General features: G+C 40.9%; 1 protein-coding gene across 3 annotated transcripts in view; it reads left to right on the top strand.

Annotated features, from left to right (window-relative positions):
• The window catches only part of LOC129727253 (TLD domain-containing protein 2), a 494,969-nt gene that overhangs the window by 69,152 nt on the left and 406,885 nt on the right, over window positions 1-18,932 (top strand). The gene's annotated exons all lie outside the window — the stretch shown is intronic.

Consider the following 18,932-nt stretch of genomic DNA (forward strand, 5'->3'; position numbering starts at 1 on the left):
TCTCGATATTCCTCTTCAGTATCCTTTGGAGCTTCTTGTCGCTCAGGGTCGTCGGCTGTCCGGAACCGGGCTTTCTTTCGATGTTCTGATTGTTGTCCAATAGTGCCAAGATGTTGTAAATGTCGGAATAGACGTACCCGGCATTCACGAAGTGCCGCACGATGTCCATTTTTGACGCGGTGGAGTACCGTTCTTTGAATGCGTATACTTCTGAAATAGTTTCACTGTTTTTCGTCATCACGGTTAGAGCTGTCAAATTTTGTCTGCTGACTTATGGGTTACTATGATTGGTGTTGCAGTTTCGTTATAACTTGGAAACTTACTGAGATTACTGATTCTCTCCGAGAATACTATTTCTAAACACTTTCACCTGTCACATCCCTTCGATTACATTTGAATGTGTTAAGGGTTGACACCTCAGCATTTAACTTGTAATTTTTGTTCAAAAAATAGAAGAGAAATCAGATCACCAAAAATTCAAACTAGTGTATAACATACCAGCACACTTTTATTCCACATCAGCGATAATCGCATTGAACCATTTCGTTATTTTGCATGGAAGTACTCTACAGCTGACCTGGTAAAACTCTATCTTGTCGAGTAGAGGGGCATGAAATCGCCATAACGTGGCTGCGGCGTGTACCAACATTTTTTCAACTTTCGTGGTATCGAATTATGGTACCCTTTCCGCCAGGTCGGCTAGCCTAGCAGCAAACTCAAATTTTATTTCGCACCTGCACCTCGGGTGACATCCTTCCGTTTGCGCGCCCACTTTTAGCGTTGAGCTTCTGCGGAAATGTGCTTTACTGTGCTGAGCCAGCTTTGGGACCACTTCCTGATTTAATATGCATTATGGAATTAGATTATGTGGGTACAGAGCATTTGTGCTTATTAAATAATAAGATTAAGAATAAGACGCTTAATACAATGTAGTGCTTTTGAAATGATTCTTGTTCACATATCAATTCAGCGCTCCGTATTCTAACTGCTTTCGAGTGACAAAACGTCAGTCACTGTCAGTGATCAACATCACAATCACAATCTGCTGTCTTGTGATTCACAGTTTGAGCGAAATTTTCCTCTGAAACGTACAAGAGCTTGGCTGACTGCCAAGAATATGGTTGTACGACGATGCAGTACACTTAAAAATATAAGTTACTTATAGTTTTGTGTCTCGAGTAGTTATACCGAGGCAGGCGGGTTTAAATTCTACCACACCGTTAGTCATTTTCCCGATAATGTCGTGCAAGCGAAGAATGACACCCATGTGGCACGGCTGTTCACTTGGAAACGATAACCGTTCCTATATTTATATTGATATGCACTGTTTACGCTCTACTATTATGCATGTGTGAGGTGAACGCTATAATAATCAAACCTTAGGGTGGCACTAATCTATATTCGCATTCTGCACTTTCCCGGAACGATAAAAGCTCCCGTCTAGCTTCGGCACAGGATGCTGGGCTTATCCAATACTAAAGACTTCCTCCACAACAAACATTCTTCAAGGTTGTTCGTTGTAGATTCTGTTGTCAACAGCTAGGCTATCTATCTATCCTTTCCACCGAGCAAAGTCAGCCTTTTATATTGACTTTCCCCGGCCACCCGTCAGCCACCGTGCGTCTCCATCGAATGCCAGGCAGTAACAAGAAACAGAAGTTTTGAAGGACACGTACCTTCTTGCGTATGTTTGCAGCCTAGAGTGGCTCAAAATTTCGGGATTACAAAGGTTAACGGCTTCATTTGAATCCATGCTTTTAAAATTCTTTGAACCATTCTAATTAGTTTCATTCACCGCAAAGTACAGATATTGATGCTTAGCAGAATATATCACTAGCGAAGTGAGCTTCTCTAAGCCGCTGGATGATTTCAGAGATTTACGCAAGACGATAGTACAGGCAATTCTTACCGTACTTGTACATATACTGCAGACAGAAAACAGGAAACAGTTTCTCTGTTGCTGTTTCTGTACTAAACATAAAACTTCAGTTGCCTGCGGCAATAATGTCAAATTTTACAGGCAGAAAAGAAAACGCTAGTTATTGCATGCCTCAGAATCTTTGATTCGGAGAAGTACAAATGATAAGAGTAGTTTACGACTAAATGACACTTGAAGTACAGTTTGGGCTTTTAATAGTTTGCTAAATTCTTCTGGATGAGTGGTTTTACATTGTTGAGAAAAAGAGTATTTTAAATTTTTACAACCAGAGATTGGAATTACAATATATATTTTTCCATCTTTGAAGAACAAGTTCCACTAGAAAAGCAGATTAATGTGTCAGTGATGCTAAAATGAGATCTAGGAAAAACAGATACAAAATACTCTGAAATATTTTATTTTCTATTTTTTGGTTCAGGGAACTTGGGCACCAACTGGATCGCAATATTTGAAAACTGAAATTGCTTCGTGTCAACTAAACATTAGGACCAAACAGAGGAAACTAAAATATGCTAATATCCAGAGCTTTCGGTTGCTCGTCCATATAACAAAACTAATTGAAAACAGTTTTCACAGCCCCACCCTGCGCTACAGTTTGCGCTCGAAATCTAACCATTATTAAGCCATGACATGAGTTTGACAGTTATTGCCAGTGGAAATCCCCACAAAAGGTCAAACCGTCAGCTCGGCTGCTATTCAGAAAAACCATTAATGCGAGCACAGACTTTCCACTACACTACACTTCATGCAACCGTGAATGCCCGCGCCGCCCAGTAAAACTGAGCTCTCGGAGGAAGGTGATTTATTAGTGTCCTATTCAGGAAATTTTTATCATACTCTGGCGCTACTGGCTGGCGCACTGCAATCAGCAAACGACAATCACAGACTACAGAACACATAAAACATAAACGAGTCTCGGAAAAGCTACAGCAAAATACACACTGGAGGAGCTGGAGGTTTTGTTGTATCCACTATCGTTATTACATTCGATTCATTCAACACACATCACTAGTAGCACATCGGATTTTCATGTTGTCCTATGATCGACTGCGTAACAATTTAAAAGAATATTTATTTCCAAACTGCCAGTCGTTATAAATAACATGTTCTGAGTGCTTGTTGTCCAAGATGAAAACCAGAACAGCAGCTGATTTACTCTTCCATTTGCGAGACTTTTTCGCTGCCATTGCGAATAAAATTCACAGGAAATTGAAAAGGGAGAAGTTGAGAAAAATATATTTCATAACAGTTACAGTCGACTGACTTTGACGCTCGGCGGGCGCCAACCTGTGCTTGTGTAGGAGGATGTGGAAACAGCTAGATCCTTCGCTGAAGGCACTCTCATTTCACGGCATTCAATTTCCTTCCACATCCAGTGCAAGTGCTGCTTCCTTGGCCACTCAAGATGAAGGGGTGAACGGTGGATAGTGTTCGTCTCGAACTTTGGGCTAGGTGCCGGCTTCGAAGTAAGATGAAAGTACATAAATTTGTCTTCCCATGTAAAGCTCTCGGGCAATTCTAGACTTGACATGGGAAATATCTACAGATCTACAAGTTGTGAAGATAAATCTCTCTAAGTGGATTATGTCAAAATTCTTGAAGACCAGAATAGTTAGTTCTCGGAATGGTTCGAGACGTAACTTTCCTGCTGTCCAGCACTGTACCCGAGGCGCTTGGACCGCACTTGGAACACGAATGCGTGGGCAGGTGATGGAATAATCGAATAGAGAGCCGGTGTTGTTTCACAAAATCGAATTAAACTGGCTGCCTCCTGGCGAAGACGTGCCATCAGCAAAGCCGTCTCTTCTGGCATAACGAGGTAGCAGCCGCGCGCTGGTAATCCTAAATAATTGAGTGGAGAATTTGATTGGCGCCGTAGGCTTTTCAGGCTGTGCTGGCAGAGTTTTTCTTCCGCCCAGGAAGAAATACTGCAACTGCGCGAAAACGGATGCTATGGGAAATTGGATTTTCTTTTCACGTGTTTTTGATAAGGTACAAAGCCGATAGTTCGCAGCCTTTTTTCAAATAATCGATCTGATATGAAATACAGTTTAACATTATTACGCTAAATTTCGAAAAAAAAACCATTTTTTCTAAACAGGAACAGATGGTAGGTATAAACCAATATATAATTTGAGAAGCTGAATATCATCGTTCGGCATACCACACGAAAAATAAAACTTTGTAATTCAAATTGCCACAGGAAAAATGACAAGGAGAGCTATAATCTCCTGGTTAAGTCCTGCTCAAGAATATGTAAATACTCTAGGTGAGCTCTTTGAATGGGCAGAACAACTCATATTGTTCTCATATTCATCAAATTCTTCGGGGATCTATCCACACTAATACCATTCTAAGCAAAGTTTCGGAACAACAGAATCATCACACTAGAAGCAGAGACAACATGTCTACTAACAGGAGTGATACAGTGCTTTTTCGCTTTTATCAACAGTCGTTTTTATCACTAATCGCCAAATTCACGCTCGATATTCTCACGCTGTTTTTCGTTTTTATCACGCTATTTCAAAAAAAAAATCTAAATCAAGAAAATTATCCTTCCAATTGAACAAAATGTATTCGAAACATAATTTTCACTTGTGTGTTGTGTTCGTAGTGCATGTGTATAGTTTTATGAACTCAATTCAATTGCTAAATTTTTTGGATAGGACAAAAAAGTTATATGTAACAGAACATCGTTTATATTAATTTAAACATTCCATTCTTCTGAAATTCATCATAATAGAGTATTCTTCGCATCGTTTCCATGTTGTTTTGCTCGCTAAAAACATAAACGAATATATGAAGCATTCGAATTTGCAATCACAAATGAAAAATGATCTTATTTTTCATAGCATTAGAAAATTTAGTATTAGTATCAGAAGTATCAGAAGATAAAATATACTCGGCACGGGGTGAGGAAACGTTTTTTCACTCCGGAGGATTGGAGACGAAACATCACTAGGCAACAGGAAGAAACTTTTCCTTATTTGTTTATGTTTCGCTTCTCATCAGGAAAAAAAAATTCTCAGTGTTGATTGTTTTAGCTTATGAGGCGCTTAAAGCACAAATTCGAATAGTGAGGTATGTAGCAATGTCATATTTGCAAATGCAACTAAATGATATATCTAATAAAGCAAAAGGTGGTATTGCAGTGGATGGTAATAAACAAACGTTATTGATTTGATACCGTCCAGTAGCTATCGTCATTGACAATGACGATAATGTCTGGAGACGTAAGCGTTATCGTCGATAACGATAACAGACGGTATCGTTTTTGGCGTTTACGATAAATTATCGATTAAAAACCTTGGTTCAGACATTGCCGTTGTTATGAACAAAGAGAACCTAAAGCATGGGCGCAACTACGGGGGGGCTAGTGGGGGCTGAAGCCCCCCCTAGAACGTGTTTAGCCCCCCCTAGAATTTCCCAGAGAATGATTGTATTCAATATATATATACATTCCATGCTACTTATCAGAGCATCAAAATCAACACAAATTGAGATGTCGTCATTCATTGGCTTAAAACTAGTTCTGCACCCAGGATCGATTCTCAACCCTTGCTCTCTTACTCACCTTACCAGTCAGAGGAGAGCTGTAGTAACTCGTGCTGTATCAAGAAGTCGCCAGTTTACTCGGTTTTGGGCTGTGTTTCACCAGTCTCTTTCGATGTGGTCGAGCCATCATGCACGCTGCGCCCCTTAATTTTTGTGCCGGTAGGGTTGCTGAAGAGAAGTGATTTCACATGGTTGTCGTCCGGCATTCTTACGATGTGACCGGCCTACCGCAACCTATTGTCTTTCGCCAGGTGTGCAATGGGGTTCTCTCCAAGCAGCGCTTGTAGCTCATGGTTCATGCGCTGTAGCTATTATCCGTCGTCCGCTTGTGCTCCACCGTAGATAGTCACCTTCTGTTCGCCGATAGGCACCTTCTGTTCGAAAATATCAAAAGGACTTCCGTAGAGGACTATCGGTTATCAGGGTTTTGTAGTTTTTTTTATCGAAGTGGTCTTGTCCGATCATCACCGTGATTGGTGCGTACGTTTGTAATGTCTGAGAAGAACGGGCCGTCGTTGAGAACGTGGTCAATTTGTTTCGCTGTACGTTGGTCGAGGAAAGAAGGGACTTTGGACTGCTAATCCGCGGGGAGCTGCGAAGTTGGTGCATAGCAGGCTGTGCGGGCCGATAACCGGTTTGTATAAGTCTATCCTTCCGTTGATGTCCCCAACGACGATCTTGATATCTCTACGCGAGCAGCTATCGTACAGTTTCTCCAGCTGTGCGTAGAACGCTTTTTTCCCTGCATCAGGTCTTCCTTCGTGAGGGCAGTGCACATTGGGAATAGTGTAGTTGTGGAACCGGCCTTCAATTCTCAACAAACACAACCTGTCGCTGATTGCCTGCCGCTTTGGTGGTACAGTGCCTTGCGGCCACAAATCCACCGTACCTTCTCTCCTTTCAGGCAAAGCTCCTGGAGCGCAACGATGTCGAAGTGGCGGGGTTCTAGCTGATCCAGCAGAATCCGGTCGACAACCGGGTCGTTAAGCGATCTACTGTTACATGTATTGAGCTCCTAATCGTCGTCCTTATTTCGTCGGCTGGGTCATTGCCGATTGTTCCGGTTCGTTTTGAATTCTTGATTCTCCGTAGTATGTTTATTTTAGTATGCTGCCTTACTAGGGCTGCGATGCCTAGTCTCGCGACGGAGCTGCCGCCATGGATGTAGCTGGCGAGACACGGCATTTAATAGTTCAACCGTTCGGTCCGGATCAGTCGCTGTTTGAGTCGCCCCTAGCCTGTGGGGTAGACGCGCAGACAAGCTGCTCTCTAAGGAGAACAACTACCCCACCGGTTCACCGGTTTTTCCTTGGTTGTTCGTATCCCAGTCGGTACCACGTGGAGGTAGGAATAGGGCATTAAGCCTTGAACCACACTGGGGTCTATTTTATTCTCACTAGTACGGGTGAACTGTTAAAAAGCACTGCCCAGCCGTTTACCAAATCTAGCTCTCCTCAATATCGAATCATTGTTGCTGAAAGAGCTTGGCGTTGACAATGTGTTCAAGATATTCAGTACATCATCGGAGATTCTATCCCGAAGTGATTTTTTCTGCTTCTACGATACTATTTTAAGCGTTATTAAATAAGCATATTCAAACTCTTTTTTCTCTTTTTTAAAATAGCATACATGAAAACTAGCCCCCCCTAGAAATTTTCCTTAGTTGCGCCCATGACCTAAAGAATGTTATATTTTGGTTATTCGAATCTTGGGAAGCTGTGGGTGATAAAAGTATCGAAGGATCTTAGAAAAACTTGGGTTCATTGAAGGCGACTAGATTCATTGACAAAGATGACCTTCCTTTGATTAAATGGCTTGGAATATCAGACTGTGACACAGAAGACAATCCTGTAGAATGCGAAGAGGAAAGGCTCTGCAATAAGAGATTGACGGAAAGCGAAATCGTGAGAATAAGTGTCAAGAGAAGAAGAATCAAACGACCAATCTTCAGATGTTATTGACGATGCTACTGTCAGTGAGTCGTTGATTGAAATTAGTGAAAATGATGCCAATTATGCTGGTTAATCTTGCGATTCCATAGTTTCACATGAACAAGCATTAATTTTACTCAACTATGCTGTAAAATGGGCAGAACAGAATCAAATTGACATTGAATATATAATTGTATTGAGGAAAATTCGTGAAAATGCTATTTTTTTATATAATGTATCTTAAACTTATAATAAAACCTAAATTAATCCACCTAGCGGTCAGACCCAGCCTCTCTCATTCAAACTTATTATTTGTAAAAATAGATTTACATGAACGTTTCAATCAAATAAATGTATGTTCATTCTTAAGGTTCTTAAAAATTGATGTAATCTATACATAAAAAAATGCAGTCCGGTCTGTCTGTCTGTCTGATCCATATAGGCTCGAAAACTACCAAACCGATCGACGTGAAAATTTGTATGTAGGGGTTTTTGATTCCGATGAAGGTTCCTATGATAGATTGAGACCCCTCCTTCTTCTGGAAGGGAGGGGTCCTATACAAATGAAACACAAATTTCTGCACATCTCGAGAACTAATCAACTAAATGAAACCAAATTTGGCAGGTGAATGTTTTTAGTGGTAAAAAATATGTCCATAATGTTTTGACACCCCTCCTTCTTTTGGAAGGGAGGGATGCCATACAAATGAAACACAGATTTCTGCACATTCTGAGACGTAACCAACTGAATGGAACCAAATTTGGCAGGTCAATATTTTTAGAGGTAACAAATATGTGCATAATGGTTTGACACCCCTCCCTTTTCTATGAGGGTCCCATACAAATGAAACACAAATTTCGCACAGCTCAAGAGCTAATCAAGAAAATACAACCAAATTTGGTATGAGAATGGTTTTAGAGGTAACAGATATGTCCATAATGGTTCGACTCGAAATCGACCACAGACCCTATTTTGGATTCTAGGTTGGCGACTTTCGGTTCCTGGGAAAGAGCCGAAAATGATCGAATAACACCCTATATGGGTGTTTCTTCAACCAAAATGACGCTCAGAGGCCAGAAATTATCTTAAATACCGTTTTGAAATCCAAGACGGCGACTTCCGGTTTGTGAAAAAGAGCCTAAAATAACCAATCAGGCACCATTTTGAATTGCTTAATGGCAACTTCTAGGAAACAGTCGAAAATGACCGAATAATACTCAATATGGATATCGAGATGATGCATAGAAACCAAACATTGACCCTGGACACCATTTAGAATTTAAAGACGACCAGTTTAGTTTCTGGAAAACAACCAAAATAACTAAATACCTCCCAAAATGGGTATTTCCGGTGCCAGATTGAAGCCAAATCTGCTGAAAATGACCGAATACCACCCAATATATTCAGAATTGAGGCGATGTACAGAAGCCAAAAGTCGAGGATGTTGTCATTTCGATAAAACCAATCATTTCAAACGATTTGTTATTTGACTTTGATCGATTCGTCGTGCATTTTCAGACTTTAAACACGTCGCAAGGAATCAATGAATTCGGAACGTTCAAATAGTTCGACACCACATTTAAATTATGTTGAGGCCACATATATCGATCAAAGTGAGTATAGTTTCAAATAGTCTTTGAATTTCTTTTCTTTCCATAACTTTTGAGCCACATATCAAATTGTTATGAATTTTGTTAGTTGTAAGTTTGAGAGATGACTCGTTCGTATGACACTAGTTATGTTCAAATAAGTCATGTAATCTTTGAGATAATAGACTTTCGTTGTTTTATTAACAATTTAATACATAACGGTTTCTTAAGTTCGATTATAATCAAATGAAATGGGAACGTATAGGGCAGCCAAACTTTGAAACCACGTGTGCAATCATAATTCATCAGTTAACCTTTAACTAGCCCGCTCATCTGATAATAATATTAAAATCGGTTGTGTAGTTTCTAAGATAATGAAGTTTCGTGATTTTCACATTTCGGTACATTACAGACGAAGTTACAGTTCGATTACAGTAAAATTCAATAGGGTGTCATGAGGCAGCTAGACCTTTCATTTGACACTAATTTTGTGGATATCGCGTCAGCCATCTCTGAGAAAAGTGAGTGAGTCCAAGTAGTCTTCGGAATATGTTCCTTTTCATAGCTGGATTTCACATTTTTAAACATAACAGGCAAAGTAATAGTCCGATTGCAAAACAAATCAATAGGGTCTTCCATTTGACACTGATTTTATGAAAATCGGTCCAGCCATATCTGAGAAACATGAGTGAGAATAAACAGTCTTCAGAACACGTTTTTTTTCATAACTTTTGAACCACAAGTCCAATCTTTATAAAATTCAAAAGTTAAGGGTTTTTCAGGTAGCCCGTTCATTTGAAACCAATTTTGTTCAAATCGGTTCGCAAGGTTTTGGAGATAATGATGTTTCATGATTTTTACATTTCGAGACATAACCTCTAAACTAAAAATCCGATTACAATAAAATTTAATAGGGTCTTATGGGACAACAAGACCTATCATTTGCAATTAATTTAATGTAAATCGGTCCAGCCATCTCTGAGAAAAGAGAGTGAGAATAAAAGTCTGCACCTACACACACACACACACACATACACACACACATACACACACACACATACAGAAAATGCTCAGCTCGTCGAGCTGAGTCGAGTGATATATGCCATTCGGCCCTTTGGAGCACTTTTATACTTTCGGTTTTGCAAGTGATTGCTATACCTTTCTAGGAGAAAGGCAAAACTATTGAACTATTGATGTGCATGATTCTATTCAAAATCTTATGAATTTTAGTGCTATTCAACAAAAATAATCTAGATTTTTTTCATTTCGCCAAATTTTTGTTGACCGTGATAAAATCGAAAAAGCACTGTACTAGACAGATAACAACACTCGGACAAGACAACACTCGGTGTTGAATAAAGCTACAGCCCACTATAACAATTTAAATGAAGAGCTATTTTATTTTCAACATTACTCTATAGTGTCAACAATTCCATCGCAGCTGGAAAGAATGCTACATGTTCCCGATTTCAAAAATGAGCGATAAACGCAACGTGGAGCTTTATAGTGGAACTTTATCCCTGTACGTCTGCTCGAAGGTTATGGAGACCGAAGTCTACGACCATCTAATGATCGTCGTCACGGAAAATCTGTGACGACTAGCCTCTTGGAATTTACATCATTTGATCGAAATTTTCGAGTTGGTGCAGTCAATATGGATTTGAAAGCTGCGTACAATCGTGTCGATCACGGCATATTACGATTCGTCAGAATCTTACTGGTTCCTTACAAACTCCGGTGTACCCCAAGGCAGTGTTTAAGGATCTCTGCTTTTTTGTTTATTCATCAAGAATATTACCAGAATATTGCCTCCTGAATCGTGACTATTGTACGGAGACGATATTGAAATCTACAAGTTCAATCCAACTCATGACGACTGCACATCTAAATGGGATCTCTGATTGCCCAAACGCCCTGTCGTCACTTCAACTGTACTGCCCCTCTAGCTTTTAACGACATCAGCGACTATTACAGCTGCCGAGCAGAGTTGCATGGCACGGGTCGGCGCGCGGTTAAGTCGTAGGACAATGGCTTGAATTGGCGAGATGATGCTTGGTGCAGGTATGGGGTAATTCGCTCGTGGGGGCGGATGCATCGGAATCCGGGAGTGGAAAGGTGGCAAACACGTCTGTGTCTACACTGGACATTTTTGTAGACGGTCTCTTACTAGTCAAGGCTGTCACCAAGTCGGTAGACACGAGGCCGCGAGTTGTGATTATCGTGTTCTTGGCGAATATCATCGGTGACCTGACACCGAACCTCTGTGGAGCAGAGGGGCGCCTTAATACTTAAAACAGACGAGTTCAAGTAGTCTAAAGTCTTGAAGAAAATAAAAAGCGAAACCCAGCTTAAGGATTTAGGGGCGGATGTGCGGATCATCCGTCGAGATGATTCTTGAGCTCAGCAGTGACACGGAACGTAAGGCGCAGGGACGCGAATAAAACGATAGTCGAGAAGGTTGGAGAGAAAGAGGTGCCAGTCCGGGCATGCAGAGGACTTTCTAGCTTAAAAACCTGGATGAAATCACCAAGGGGTGCGACGTTGCACAAGCTCTCAAGTAGAAGTGCGTAGTGGAAGTGACCACTGAGTCAATCCGGGAACCAGGTGGCCGCTTCCTGACTAGCATCGATAGATGCGAACCTAGTTTTGAGTCAAATTTAATGTTGGCTGGTCAGTGTGCCCTCTGAGCATTTTACAACAACCGAACGTTTGCTTTAGATGCTTTGAGAAAACCCGACAGGAGCCAATTGGCCCGAGCTGCCCAGCCGTGACCAATAGCCTCGGATGTAAGGGTGACACAGGTGAATCTGAAGCACTACCAAGCTGGCTAGTAGCTGTTACATCAACCAGCCTCTGAATTATTGTCGAACATCACCATCGTATCGGACACCTGCCGTAACCTTCCCGGAAACAGTTACTGGGTCGCGGATAGGTCCAGTATTGCGGCCATATGGACGACGAGCAGACTCCCAGTTCAGGAGGGGGTTTCAACCTCAAACGAAAGATACGCGGTTGTCTAGGTGTTCAACTGCAGTTATTACGCTTCGCCACGTTGGTCTATCGAAAGGTTTGTTCAGATGGTTGACCTCGTAACCTTGGAGCTGAAGGGACTGATGCCGTTGGTGGTGGTGGCTGACTCCCACGCTTGGACTGTTGAGTGGGGAAGTCGCTGTGCGATCCAGAGGGGTCAGATCTTGTTGGAAGCTTCGGAAAAGCTCCACCTAGATCTGGGCAGCGTTGGGACCAGAAGTACAATCAGCAGAAATGGTGCAGAGTCGATCATCGATGTGATGTGCTTCCAAGGACTGATTAGGAACTGGAGGGCAGACGATATCTTCACCAATAGCTATCATAAGTCGGTTTGGTATAACGTTTGCATAAAACAAAACTTTTTTTTTATGGTGATAAAAGACTAAGACAGATAATTGAGTTTGATAATTTTCCAGGGAAGGTATTAACTTATTCGCAAAAAAAATCTACGCCCTAGCGAGCGCAGTTCCATACGCCACGGCAGACGAAAACATGCGTGTAAACATGTTTTGAGTTCTCTCTTCGTTTTATTCATCAATTCTTTCTCAGTTTTCGCGTCAAAATTATTGGAGTTTGCCCAGAGATTCTTGATGGAACCTAGCTTGGGTACGTTGGGCGGGTTCGCTGACTTGGGTACTACATAGATATTTAGCCTTTCCATCTCCTCCAACAATCCCTTCGAGTAGTTAACCGACGCCAGATCTGGCCAGAACACCGTGTTTCAGCCCTTATGGTATTCCTCGATAAAAGACGCAACTTCCGGCAGGCACGTATAAATTTCCCCGTTCACGGCCAGTCCGCGAAAAAAGAGGGGCTTTGACATCCCCTTCCCGCCGATTGTCAGTCACAGCAGCATCTTCTTGGGGAGCTTGGTGTGTGAAATGAATACGAATACGGAGTGCCCTGCCAGTCGTTGCCATCCAGGGTAAGATAGGTCTCGTCGACCATCACAATCGCCTCGTCGCGATTCGCCGGGGAAATCGACTTGATTTTCTTATTCAGCAGCTGCTGCTGCGTCGTAGCCTGTTGCTCCAAGACGGGACGTGGACGGGACTGCCGGTTCCTAACATGTATGTCCATTTTCGCCAGATACTTTCTCACTATTTGGCCGATTGCACCCAATGAGGTATATATATAGTTAAGGAAGAAGAAGACACATATATTTGAACCGGTGTTCCGTATTGTTTAACGGCGCAGGAAGGCCATTTAGCATAAAACTTTCAAAACTTGTGAAAATAGCTTGATAAAATTTAATTTAATTTAATTTTTCCACAATGCTTTTGGAGTTTTACGTCATCACCGTTACTCTTGAATGAGCCCTTTGAACCCGATATTCAAACCATCTCCGTACCTCTCTATATTCCATCGGATTGCATCGACCTCCAGGCCAAATGCACTCAACGAGGTAGCCACTTTCCCCTTGATCTTCTTCTTCAGAAAACTCTGAAGCTTCTTGTCGCTCAGGGTTTTCAGCCGTCAGGAATCGGGCTTGCTTTCGTTTGTTGTCCATCAATGCCCAGATTTTGTAAATGCTGGAGCTTGTGGTCCGTTCCGCAGCACGATGTCCGTTTTCGACGCAGCGGGGTACCGTTCTTTGAACGCGCACGTTTTTGAACGGAGTGAGGCCTGCACTAAAAAAAAAACGCACCAAACATTTATTTTAAGTCGGATTTTCTTGAAACTTTCATGGAAAAAACTAAAACATATCGACTATTATGTTTCGGCAAAATTACTTTATTTAATTTTCTTTCCATCGCAGAAAGCTAGCAACTTTCCCTCCAGACTTCTCGTTACATAGTCGAGCCTTCTTGGTCGCTGTCATCCATTCTTTCTTCAACTTCAACTCGTTCTTAAATACCTTGGACGATTTTCGAACTTTGGTCTTCTTTATGGCCCGAAATTTTTCACCAGACGAATATCTGGTGAATTGCGAAAGGTTGGCGGTTTTTGGTACAAAAACAACGTTATTGTGTCTGCAGCAATCCAACGTCGATTGCGTATAATGGCATGATGCCAGGTTCGGCCAAAACAATGTCTCGCCTCCGCACTGTGGGGCAGAACCCAGAAAAGTCGCGACAAAACTAAAAAAAAAAAACAAAATTCAGTTTTCATGCCTCATTTAATTTTCTACTTGCAGTAGACATGTTGTCGACTGGAAATCATGATGATTTACTTTAAAAATAATTTAGAAAATGTGCTATAATATTGTAAAAATGAGGATTTGCAAGGCTTGTAAAATGAAAGAAAAAATGTTCACAGATATTTTCCAGTAGGGCATGCAAATACTTAGGAATTAATTAGCTAAATTATATGATCCTCATAAAATAAAGTATTAACTAATAGGTAATGTGATATTAGGACAGTTTTATTGAAAATAGGTTCGTAGGAGGCATATGTAAAACAAGTTTTTCTGTAATTTTTCCTCATTTTCGGCAATATGAAATACCAAAAGTTCTACGTTGTTCTGCTATGCCACTATTATTGAATTAAAATACAATGTTTTGACTAGTACTAAACCAAAAATCAGCTGCTACTAGTCGCAATTTACCGAGTAATTCGAATTTTTGCAACGATTGTTTTCATGTCAATTCATGTTAGAAATCGTTAATCGGCAGTGTCCGTATCGATGTTTTTCCTACCATAGGCTTCGCTGAATGTCGGTGTATGCAACACGACCATAATTGTGTTCGGAGGTCTTTCAAAACTGACGTCCAGTGGTATGAAGATCCCTCGGAAATAATTATTAGTACTAGGAAACGGTTTGTTATTGGATGAACAGTTTTTTAAACAAAAGTAAGCGTCTAATATCCATGTTAAATGGAATAAAATTAAACAAGAGGAGCTCTTAGAAAGAGAACATGACCAACTAATCTTAAATTCAACAATGTTCCTATTTGAAATATTTTATCACAAACAATAACATTGAAATTATATTTTATATTCTTTCTCAAAAATGATGACACATCATAGGTTGACAAAAAACTATACAAAGTCAACTACAAACTGTTAATAATTCATTTCATGATGACTCGAAGATTTGAATATATCTGAAATGGAAACATATGTACTTAAGTCCAAGTTATAACTAATTACTGAAATTTTCGGTTTATGAATAATGAAAAACATGTTATCTCGTTAACGGTCAGTCCTACAGTTGTAATATGTTCGACAACTTTATGTCAATTGATGATATAAACAACTTTTCCGAAGAAACAAAATGGCTAGTACCATTTATTCAGAAGATAGAGGTCAGCACCATCTGTAGAAAAAAAAATTGAAGCTGCCTAAATACATTTTTTAAAAGAGATGTTTTTATGGTGAACAACATTGCCGAAGACATGAACCCTGTGGAAACAATTGTTAAGAAGTTATGAGGTTTTGTCGCACCAACGGACCAATTTGCCCCCCTGTGCTCCGTGGGACTGCACGGACGCTTCTGGAGGCACTCGGTGCGGTGAATTTCGCTGTTGATGGTACCCGTTGTGATGTACGGTTTATTCAGTTTACCGCATATAGGCATGTATGTATGTTTTGGCGAATTTGTCCACTTTCAGCTTCCTTATGTCTTCCGGAACATTAAACTGTGATTTGGCAACGTAGAACTCCAGCCCCGGTATCTGCTTTGCGTTTGCCTTGATGCAAATTTCGTCAATCATAACAACCACACACATCGATTTTGTTAACCACTCTCGAAACAGCTTCTTGCGCGGGATTTGGCCATTGTGTTCTATTGATCACGCTGGTTCGGTGCCTTCCGGACCTTCAATACACGAAGCCCAGCTCGCTTCATGGTTTGCTTAACGAACCAGGCGAAACACTCTGCCTTCAGAGCTGCGTCGTGAATCAAAAGGCTCGGATTATGGTTGAAATAATCCAAAACCTACCTTCAGGGCCTTCACAAGGTCAGCTGTCTTCAATTTTCTTTCATTTCCAGCCCGCCGATCGGTCATCTGGGACTTCCTAAACGATTTTACCACCCGAGACTCAGTTGTATGGGTCCCATGGTCGCAGACGGATTTTCGATGACGGCGCGCTACATTCTCTGGTGATTTTGTTCTTGTTTCGATGACAACTCAATAACCACTGAACCGATTGTTATGAAATTTTGCACATGCAAATAATACACTCCAAACTAATCATACCTAGCTTTTCATCAATTTTCACCCAAGGCCAAAGAAGTTATACACGAATTAAAACGGTGCTTTTTTATCGAGTACAGGCCTTAGCTTCACTGTTTTCGCCATCACGGTTAGAGTTCGACAGATAGAGCTGTCAATTATTTTCTGCGGTTACTATGATTGATGTTGCATGAGTAGTTTTGTCAGCGCGTGTGGAGTAAATCCAGGAAAAATCGGCAATCTTTGTAGTTTTTTACAGTAAACGTTAGTATAGACAACGACGGGAGCTGGATAGAGCAACATGTAGAACCAATGGAAACCGATGAGCTTATGTAAGTCCCATGAGCAGGCCCGGATTTGAGGGGGGGCAAAGGGGGCAAATGCCCCGGGCCTCCCGATTGAAGGGGCCCCCCTAGTCCTAGGGCGACCTTTTTTTTTGCTTGTCACCTTCCAGAACGTTACCTCTTAATGTTATAAGAAAAGAGGGCCTCACAAACAAATTTTCCCCGGGCCCCCCAGCTTCTAAATCCGGCCCTGCCCATGAGAACAAGTTTTTGTCGGATTTTACTCCAAAAATACATAATTCTTATGTATTCTGGGGCCGCTACATCTCCACCTGTTTCAAGAGTCATAAGCCATCTGAAAGAGGATTACTCTGTTCGTAAGAAACCGAATATGTTACAATTCCACAAAAAAGGGCTACCAATTTAATCGACCATTCTGGATTCGGCTGAAACTTTGCATAGACGTACCGTAATGGTCAATCAAACAAACCGTTTTGGCTGTAAAAATATTTTCAATCACTAGTTAATCCTGTACGCTAGCCAACAGAACAGTTAAACATTCTTCTGATTTTACACCATTTTGCTTCGTTGTTCTTCCTTTGGATACTTTTTTTTGAATCTCCTTTCTATTTATTCTTTTGATTCACAACTATTGTTACTGTTTTTCACAAAATATATATATTTTTTGTATTGCGTGTATTATTTCAATATATAAAAATGTATAATGGTTATATCATTTTAACAATTAAGGGCCAATCTCTGGTTTACCATTCTATAACCACTTTCTTATATATTTCCGGCATGAGGGTTGGATGCATTAATCAACAATTTGGAGATAGTAGTTCCTCTATCATCCTCACATTTTGCTTCAAGTTTAAATCGCTTCCGATTTTTTGCCGAGTTCCAGAAGTCTTGAATTTTAAAACTGGGATCAGAATCATGTTCTGGTCTCTGTACATCAACTTCTGGGCTCCAGACTTGACTGAGGTCCTAATAATCATTGAATTCAATCAGTATACTCCCATTACGCACGACAAACCTGGACTTATTCATGAATTAAGGTACGGGGGTTACACCTCACTCTTCTCAATACCACTTGCTTTGTAAAAAAATTAGTATGCCAAGTTTGGTGGAAATCGGTTGAGACATTCAAAAGTTATACTGGAACATACAAACAAAACTTGTCTTTTGAATAAGGTTAATTAGGAGGTTCAAAAGCCTATATTAGGGCAGTTACAAAAAAGAATTTCACACTCGCCATAGAAGATGTTACTCCTACATTACATATTGTTGGAGAGTTTAACTAATTTTCGTTTTTTTTTTCATTTCAGGTAAGCAAAATCAGCACAGAAATCCATCTATTTCAAGCATAAGTATTAATCATAAACTTGAATTCCTTTCCGCTAATAGTAGCATGGGTAGTGTAAAAAATATAGAAAACCTAATCCTTTCGCTGTTTTGTCAACTGTTATTATTGCGTGTTGCTTGTGATAATCCGTGTAGATGCCATTTGTTCGTTACTCAATGCTAGTGGAGTGTGCCTGAAATAATTAGATTAGTAAGTATACCGAATTGACACACGCGGAAAAAGCATGCTTTCCGGCTTTACCTCCGTTGATCCTTGTTCACTGTTCTGCTCAATTCCATCCGTTTGCTTTCTATGGTCAGCGGCAGAAAGTAGTGGCTAATCTTTTGCTTATGCAAATGTGAGAGAATGTCAGCGCGTCTCACAGCTTAAACATTTTTCAGTCTTACACAGTCAAGAATATTGAATAAGTTTCCAGTTGTTTTTACGATACCATCTCTCACGTGTTGCTCTAAATCACCTTTTTTACGTCTACTTTGTTACTCAATCAATATTCAATATTTTATCCAGCTGGCAACAGCTGCTGCTACCATCACACGTGCACTTAAATTCAAAGCACCACCCCTCGCAGTTTTATGCTGGAGGGACCAGCACCGATTTTTTCCTCTGCTACTATTCGTTCATTGTTATTCCAGGCGCTTTGTATAATGCGAAAATTATGTACACACGCACTCGGGGACCAGAGATTTCAGAGGTGACACTCGCACTGACTCCAAACCAAACTAAAACGGAAAATCACAGTTTCCGCACTTCCCGTTTTGGTTCAACGCGGGTGTCTTTACGCCTCTGAAGCCTCCCGCAGCGATGTGACCACCCACCCCAAGCCCGTCGCTCGCCAATCCGGGCATACAAGGACTCTGTGGTTTGTGCGAATATTCGCACTTCACACAGCATGAGTGTGTTTTGCACCAAAGTGTGTTTTATTCTGGATGATATAAGCTTTTATGAGTGGAGAACAAAGCATGCAAACACTGCCGACACCTACAACAGCAAGAGACACTCGGGTCCCGGTCCGAGTCTCGGTTATCGTTGCCGTTGATGCTCCTTGAGTTGGTGTTTTATATCTAGAGAATTGTTTGTTTCTCATTTTGCAGGTTTTTCTGTTGTTGTTGTGAAAGT

The sequence above is a fragment of the Wyeomyia smithii genome, chromosome 3, assembly GCF_029784165.1.
Source record: "Wyeomyia smithii strain HCP4-BCI-WySm-NY-G18 chromosome 3, ASM2978416v1, whole genome shotgun sequence".
NCBI classification, from domain to species: Eukaryota; Metazoa; Arthropoda; class Insecta; order Diptera; family Culicidae; genus Wyeomyia; species Wyeomyia smithii.